The sequence below is a fragment of the Eucalyptus grandis genome, chromosome 4 (genome assembly GCF_016545825.1).
Source record: "Eucalyptus grandis isolate ANBG69807.140 chromosome 4, ASM1654582v1, whole genome shotgun sequence".
NCBI lineage: Eukaryota > Viridiplantae > Streptophyta > Magnoliopsida > Myrtales > Myrtaceae > Eucalyptus > Eucalyptus grandis.
The window spans coordinates 9,606,348-9,615,079 of NC_052615.1; the positions used below are offsets into that span (position 1 = coordinate 9,606,348).

At 38.9% G+C, this 8,732-nt stretch overlaps 1 long non-coding RNA gene across 1 annotated transcript; it reads left to right on the forward strand.

The window, feature by feature from the left end:
- The first annotated feature begins 6,009 nt into the window (after nt 1–6,009).
- LOC104440855 lies at nt 6,010–6,602 on the forward strand. Its single transcript, XR_005550260.1, has 2 exons — nt 6,010–6,170; nt 6,312–6,602. It is a non-coding gene; the product is annotated as an uncharacterized LOC104440855 (long non-coding RNA).
- The last annotated feature ends 2,130 nt before the right edge of the window (nt 6,603–8,732 follow it).

Genomic DNA, 8,732 nt, shown 5'->3' on the forward strand with positions numbered 1-8,732 from the left:
CAATTAAGACTAACCGCCATTAATTAAGCCTAATTACAATTAGCCTTAATCTAAACTATCCCTAAACACAATTAACACCCTAATCAAAGATTAGGAAGTTAACTCACTATTTTACATCAATGGCGAGCTAATGGCAATGGTGGCGCGATAGTGATGAGAATGTGATCCTTGCTACTTGAATGGTGGCATTACGATGGTAAGTCGACAAGCTTGAGGCTCATGGCCAAGCTTGGTGGGGGCGGTGGTGGATTAGCGGTGAGGATGGTAAACAGTACGACGTTGAGCGGCGGACAAAAGATGGTGGTTGTGGACATAGTGGGAAGGGGGCGGTGGTGGTGGACATAGTGGCAAGGGGGCAGCAAGGTTGGTTCGGTAGTGGCAAGGAGGTGGCAAGGTTGGTTCAGTCAAAGTAAGGGAGGAAAGAAGAGAGAGAGAGAGAGAGAGAGAGAGAGAGAGTTTCTCCCAAAAATCTTCTTCATCATGAATTTTCCATGAAATCTCCCTTAAACCCTCTCCTCCATGCAATTTCCCCTTTGTCTTCATTTTCTTAGAAGGCAAAAATCTTATAGAAGGGGCATTTTGGTCTTTTCACAACTTTTAACAAAAATTCCAATTTTGCCCTTGGATCTATTTGCTTGAATGGGCTCATTTGGGCTTGGCAAGCTTTGTTGGGCCCACATGGCCAAAACCTATGGGTATGAGGCCCATTGGGCCTTTGCTTGGCCGAGCTCCTTTTTCTAGCTTCCAATTCTCGACCCACTAAGTCTCATCCAAAAATTTAAAGCGGACCGATAAATGCTAGATAAATGAAGCAACATCAAATAGGCTAGTCTTGAAATCCTCGAAAGTTTGATACTTAAAATCGAATTAAATTTCATGGTTAAAATCAATTAAATGCGACTTTAGTATGACCTAAGCTATTGGATGGCTTTTAGGGATTTCGTGCGTTTGACCCATGGTCGATAATTTTAATTCCATATTTGTGCTTCTTCAAATCACCGACAACCCTTGGTTGTCATGTAATCACGAGAAATCAATTACTTACGCTAAATACAAGATTAATAAGAAATTGATTTACTGTTATTTGCAGCGAGTATCGCAATTGTGTGGAATCACCTACAAACTGACTACTTGCTTATATCAAATCAATATATACATATACATACATACATACATACATATATATATATATATATATATATATATCCATTTTCTAATTACCTTTAAAAGTGTAGGATTGTCCCTTGTCGCTCCTTATGACCGAATGGTCTATCCCTAATTAAATTCTCTGGCCATTCTCATTTTAATCTTTCATGACCCCTCTCAATAGATTAGTCAACTCATAAGTAATCAGTTTAGAGCAAATTTAACTATCTGTGTATTGATGAAATAACAATTTCATATATATTGAGAATGGTCAAATTTCAGGATATTACAATATAGGTAAACACATAAGTGCCAAAACATCCAAATGGTACACTTAAGTATCAAAATTGGAGAAAAAATGAACAGTTAAGTGGCAATAGCGAGCCACGTAAGATTTCTAATAACCACGTAGATCAATTTTATTCTTAAAATAATCTAATGTTGGATTTTTGGCAAGCCTCATTGGAGTGGGCACTTAAGTGTCTAATTTTAGAAAAGAAAATGGCATTTAAGCGTATTTCTTTGGAAGTTTTGGAACTTGTGTGTCCATCTGTACTAAGTCTTGACACATTGGTTGTACTTCTTTTGTTATTGGCATATGGCAAAAACACTTTTTTTTAATAGCAATCAAATAACGTTTGGGTTAGTTTTTGCTCATCTCGAGTATTATATGTCTTCAAGAAATTTTAAGGGTGCACCCTCGCAAATTGGTCTAATGCATTCAAAATTTATAATTGGAATGTCTCTAATAAGATTTAAATCCAGGACTACAAGTGAAGTGGTAAACATAATGCAAAGCCATTTAACAAAACTCACTACAACTTACTTAGTGAAAGCGACCATATTTATGAGTTGAGGTTGAAATTTGTCTATCGAAATATTTAAATGAATGCTTCAACAAGCTAATTTAATAACTAAAATTGGCTAAATTGTATTTACGATTCGGTAGTGTCAACTCTGCATCAAGCTGAAAGGGTTCATTCAACTATTGTGGTCATAGGACTTCCACTACAAATATTGTGAATTGGATTGATAAAATCAAATAAAGACAAATGGAACAACCACACAATAGCTATCTGCTATCGATCCGTCACTTCATGCTCTCTCAAATAATACTAGATTTGATTGGGCAAGTTGTGAAAGAAAAGGATAATTAGCTTTGAATCGAGGAAGAGAGTAATAATTTGAAAAAATTACTCTCTATGAAATGACTAGAATGCACTTCAAGTAACCTAGGCTAAGACAAAGTTTTAAATATTGGACATGTTGAGTTGTCATTTTAAAAAAGCCAACTCATCATATTAATCCACTTTACCAATAATGTCTAATTCATCATTTAAGCAAATGGAAGGATTATATTGAATATTAACTAATAATTTAAAGACCACATTAAATGAATTAAAAAGTTTAGGGATGATATTGCATGTTAGATCAAAATTTAAGGATTATTTGTGTCATTTTCCTTAAATATTTTAGTTGCCATAACTTGTAATAAAACCATTTTGACTTCGTCAAAACTGTGGGTGGGAAAAAAAAAACTTTGACTGTTCGACAAAAGAAGAAAAGTGGACGTTGATTGTAAAGGGGAAAGAATGAGGCACATGCATAAAAGAAAAGAGAAGGAAGAAGAAAACAAAAAAAAAGAGGAACAGGAAAGAAGAATTGGAGAAAAGAAGGAAAGGGAAAGAAGATGAGAAGGAAAAGGAGAGGAGTATATATCATGGGGATCTTGCCAAGTCGGACAAACTACGTCTCACACTGTCCGCTAAGGATCCAAACACTTTGCTCATCTAATCGAAGTAATTTTTAGAATTAGGGCATTAATCTAGAGTTATAGAATTTTGAACTACATGGTTAGATTTGGGAGTTGTCTAGCTTTGAAAATATATAGAAATGATAGTTTAAAGTGTTTTGGAGGGCTTTTAGGGATTTTGTGCATTTGACCTGTGGTCAATAATTTTCAATCCATATTTGTGCCTCTTCAAATCGCGGACAACCCTCGGTTATCATGTAATTGTGAGGAATCAATTACTTACTCTAAATACAAGATCAATATGAAATTGATTTACTGTTATATGCAGCGAGTATCGTAATTGTCGCGACCAATTTTTTTGGGGGTGAACCACCTAGGGTTTTGGCTAATAGATTGTTAAGCCTAGACTTAACTCGGGCTCTCCCAAGCCCATACCAATTCGCGACTTTCGGTTCAAGTTCTTAACATGCAATTGTTTTAATTAGGAGTCGCCACTAATCTATTTTTGGTGAGTCGATTAGAAACCCAAGTAAAGTAATGGGAGATTTACTTTACTCCTACGAACCAGAGATTTATGGATTCGGGGACTTGATTACACTAGATTTCTCTAACGCCCTTTCGGTACCTTTCCTTTTATTTTGAAAAAATGTTTGGCAAGCAGTTTGGATTGATTTTAAATTTATTTTCCTAACATGTGAGGTGATCATGCGGGTGCGCAAACCACCAATTTACACCCAAGAAAAGCAATGAATAAATTGCAGGACTTACCTCATAGCAACGAAAGCATCTGCGTTGTTAGATCAGAATTTACATCATCAACCCTAGATATGATTTCTAATTAACACGCAATTTCTTTTTTTTGTTTTCACTTAATTAATGAAAATCATGCAATATGCAATGCATGCCACTAATTTAACATGAAATAATATGACATGGCAACATGACTTAGCTATACATAACTAAGCATGTAGTCTATCCTAAGCATGAGATGATGTATTCTAAATAATTTTTTATTTTCCATGAGATTCGAAATTAAAGAAATGCAACACTTAAATATGCAATCTAAATTAATCTAATGACCTAATTCTAATGACGGGCAATTTCTAATTAGATGCATCTAACAAAAATCACTAAATGACGTGCATTGTATGAAACTAATTCTATATGACATGCACATGATTTTTATTTTCCTAATAAACATGCAATCTATTTAGGAGAAATTATCTAAACCTATGACATGCAATCTTAACATGCAATGACGTGCAAAGAATGCCCTAACTCTACATGACATATGCATAATGACTTTTTTTGTGTTTTTCCTTTTTTCCCCTTTTTTTTTAAATTTCGAAATTAACAATTGCCAAATAGTTAAACATGCAATTTAGACTAGTGAAGCAGAAATCTAACATCCTAATTTTTTGTATTTTTTCATTTTTTCAAAAATTCGAAATAAATAAATTTCCTATTCTAGACATGCAAAATAATCTAAAACAAGTAACATCCTAACATGCATCTAATCTAACTCAAATATTTTTTCTTTTACGGGAGCAAACAAATAAAGCATCAAGAACAACACGGCACCAAATCAAGCAAGACATCATCCACGTCCATTTAATTTTGGGAACTAAATTGACGAATCATATCTCGCGCATGAGATCGGACTGTCAATCATACGCACGTTATGAAATTAGGAAAATTTCCTAATTCATGAGGGATTAAGAGATCTTTTGGATATGGCAATAACGAACAAATATTCAAATTCCTTTACCAAAAAAAAAAAAAAACAAATATTCAAATAAATCGCGATCCCATGGATCGGACAATAAAATATAAGAAAATCGAATCAATCAAAAATCTTACCTAGCTCTCGATATCGCACCGATAACTTTTCCAAATTGGGATGTCGACTCGAAACCGTGGACCAGCGGCAAGGGGCTCACAAATGGCGGAGGCTACATGGCTCGCGGTGTGGGCGGGCTCGCGGAGATAGAGCTTGCGGCTAGTGATCTCGAAGGAACAGGGAGAGTGCTTTTTATTTGGCCTCATCCACAGCCGATCCCACCGAACTTTGTCCACATACCTCACTTCTTTTTTTCGTGCGTTGCCTAAATTCTCTTCATCGTTCAAATTAATGCGGTTTGCATTTTTATTCAAGTGCGGGAAACATGCAATTGGCGGAAGCAAATTAATACACGATCGGGACATGTACAAGCTGACTAAACAGATTCCTTTCGCCGCTTAACTATATGCTCATCTTCACGTGAAAGCTCAATCTATTTGAATATTGATTTTGCAAACCTGGATCGACGGACGGTTCGGCTCGGACAGGCTGGATGGCGGTGCTTGGCTCGACTAGGAAACCCGCAAAGAAAGACCCGGTATTCGTCGTTCTTGGGGATTCCGCAGATGGCCTAATAGGCCACACGGATGTGGCTTGCGCCGGGGATGCCCGTAGAGATCTTGAACATTAACTCGTTTCGAAACAAAACAACAACAAAATATATGCGATCAAGGACTTTTTTTTTTTTTTTTTTTTTTTTTTTTTTTTTTTTTTTTCGAAGAGGCAAATATATATAATTAAGGAAGAGTTACACCGTTTGCAAATAGATCCGTACAGATTATATCCAAAAGCGGAGGGGGATAGACGAGGCCAATTTAAAGGAAGACTTCTTGAAAGTCCGGGCCTTGGCGGCCCGCTTGGCTGCCTCGTTCGCGTCTCTACTGCAGTGGACGAAACACAGATTGGTGAACCCTTGCAGGAGCGCCGCAGCCTCAGCAAGCAGAGAGCGAAGCTCCCATGGCGGAGGGCAAGATTTGTTGACCGCATCCACCAGCGTTTGACAATCCGATTCCACGGTAAGAGCTTGGTTTGTGTGTCCTTTCTGCATCAGATCTCGTAGTGTGAGGGTTAAAGCTTGGGCTTCTGTCTGTAGAGCGGTAGATGCAGCAACATGGCTTGAGAAACCATCCACGATTCGGCCAGCGTGATCTCGAGTAATTGAAGCCACCGTTCCTTCCGATGATGCAGGGATAAAAGCTCCGTCTATGTTAACCTTCCAGGTGCCAGGAATCGGAGGGTGCCAAACACGATCGGAAGAGAAGGATCGAAGTTGAGATGCCGGACTCGCTGCACACAGACGGCGATCTGTCAGTGCATTAGCCAAAGCCGTTCGCACCACCTGTGTTGGATCAGGATGAGCTCTGCGAAATACAAAGCTGTTTCTGGCCTTCCAGATCTGCCACAGCGTATGCACAATAATGTCCAGATCAGGTAAGATATTGCTATTCATTATAATATCTGTTATCCAAGCATCCATACGTTGAGTATTATAAGCCGCCGGATTGATATTTAGCTGCGAATGCGACCAAACCTTTGCTGTCCATGGACATAATAAGAAGATGTGTTCTGTAGATTCTGGGGTATGTGTGGTGCATAACTTGCATAGAGAGTCAGAAATAACATGTCGACGGTAGAGATTCTCACATGTGGAAAGAGCATTGTGGCAGAGAGACCACAAAAAGACACGGAGTTTTGGAGATGTTTTGAGCTGCCAGATCTTACGCCAAAGGGTTGTAGGGGCTTGGTAGGAAGATGATGCGTTGTTGCTGTCATGCATATTAGCTTTTGCTCTAAGGTAGTTATAACAACTCTTGACTGTATATTCGCCGTCTTGAGTGCCTTTCCATATGATCTTATCAGTTAGGCATTGGGGCCGAAGTTGAATAGTTAGGATCTCAGTCACTGTTTGGGCATCAAAAGATTGACGCAACAAGGGTTCATCCCAAATATACTGACCTGGTAAGATAAAACCAGCAACTTGCTTCGGTTCACCTTGGGGCGCAGGGCCACCAATGGTTCCTCTTGAGAGCCACCTATCTTCGCGGATTGAAATATCTTGCCCATTACCAACAGCCCACTGAATGTTATCCAGAATTGAGTCTCTGCCAAGCAGTAGACTCTGCCAGCCCCATGAAGGTCTAAAGCCTATATTAGCATGCAAGAAATCCGTAGAATGATAGTAAAGACCTTTAAGCAATTTAGTCCATAGGGAAGAGGGGTTATTCATTAGACGCCATGCCTGTTTGCCTAGTAAGGCTTTGTTAAAAATGGTAAGGTCACGAAAGCCCATCCCTCCAATATCCTTTCTCTGAGTTAGAAAATCCCACTGTTTCCAATAGATACCAGTCTTAGTACTGCTATTCTGCCACCAAAATCTGGCAATTTTCTGTTGAATAGACTTGCATAAAGAAACAGGGATCTTGAAAATAGACATCACATATTGAGGGATAGCTTGAACAACGGTTTTTATTAAAAGTTCCTTACCTCCTTTTGAGATGAACTTCTCCTTCCAGCCTTCTAGTTTAGAATGCACACGAGCTAAGATCCAGGCAAACATATCCCTTTTTGATCTTCCCCGGTCTGATGGTATACCAAGGTATCTACTACATTTAGTTAGAATAGGAACTCGGATTTCTTGGGCCAAATTCTCTTGTAATTGGATAGGACACGCCTTGCTGAAAAGGATACCGGATTTGTTTCGGTTAACAATCTGGCCAGTAGCTAAGCAGTATTGATTTAGCAAATTCGCTAGATTCTGACATTCCCGAAGTTTGCCATCCAGGAAGAAAACAGCATCATCAGCAAATAATAAGTGAGAGAGGGTTGGACACCACCTATTCAATGTGATACCTTTTATATTTCCCATGAGCAGGGGCTTGCTTTGGATAAGGATAGAAAGCACATTTGCTACCAGGATAAATAGATATGGTGATAAAGGATCACCGACGGAGTCCTCTAGTAGGGTGAATATATGGAAGATTTTCACCATTAAATCGACACTAAGGGTAGAAGTTGTAATGCATTCCATAACCCTTTGGACCCATATTGAGCTGAAACCCAATTTAAGCATATAATCCCGAAGAAAATCCCATTCCACTCGGGTCGTAGGCCTTCGCATGTCTAACTTTAGGACGGCTTGAAAATGTTTCTTTCTTTTCCTAATCCTAAGTTGATGAAGGACCTCTTGCACGATCAAGATATTATCTTGAATCTGACGACCACTAATAAAAGCAGATTGTTCTGGGGAAATCAGCATTGGTAGCCACGGTTTGAGGCGGTTGGCCAAGATCTTTGAAATAATCTTATAGATATAATTGCAAAGACTGATTGGGCGATACTGATCTAATCTTTCCGGGTTGGGGACTTTGGGTATTAAAGTGATAGTTGTTTGATTGAGTGCAGGTTGCAAGACACCAGTGCAGAAAAAATGTTGTACCAAGCCAAAGAGATCTTCTTTCAAGATGTCCCAGTAATGCTGGTAGAAAAGCCCATTCAGTCCATCTGGCCCTGGCGCTTTAGTTGCCCCCAACTGAAAGACAGCTTGTCTTAATTCTTCTTGAGTGACAGCTCGTATGAGGTTAGTATTCATATCTTCCGTGACCATCTGAGGGCACTGCTGCAATATAGGTTCATAATTACGATGTCCCATTGATGCATATAAAGATTGAAAATGATGAATGATCATATCCTTAAGTTGTTGTTGATCCTCACCCAATGTTGATCTCGTATCCCGAAGCATGCCGATCCGATTTCTTTGTCTTCGTTGGATAGTAGAGGCATAGAAGAATTTGGTGTTTTTATCACCCCACCCGAGCCGCTTAATACGGGAGCGCAAGGCCCAATACTGCTCTTCCTGTTGCCAGAGGTATTGAATTTCCATCTGCAGGCGAGTCATCTCTTCATTATCATGTTGGTTGTGGGGCGTATTCATTATGTCTTGGAGTTGTAGCGTCAAATCACTAAGTTTTTCTCTACCATTAGCGAATTTTCTTT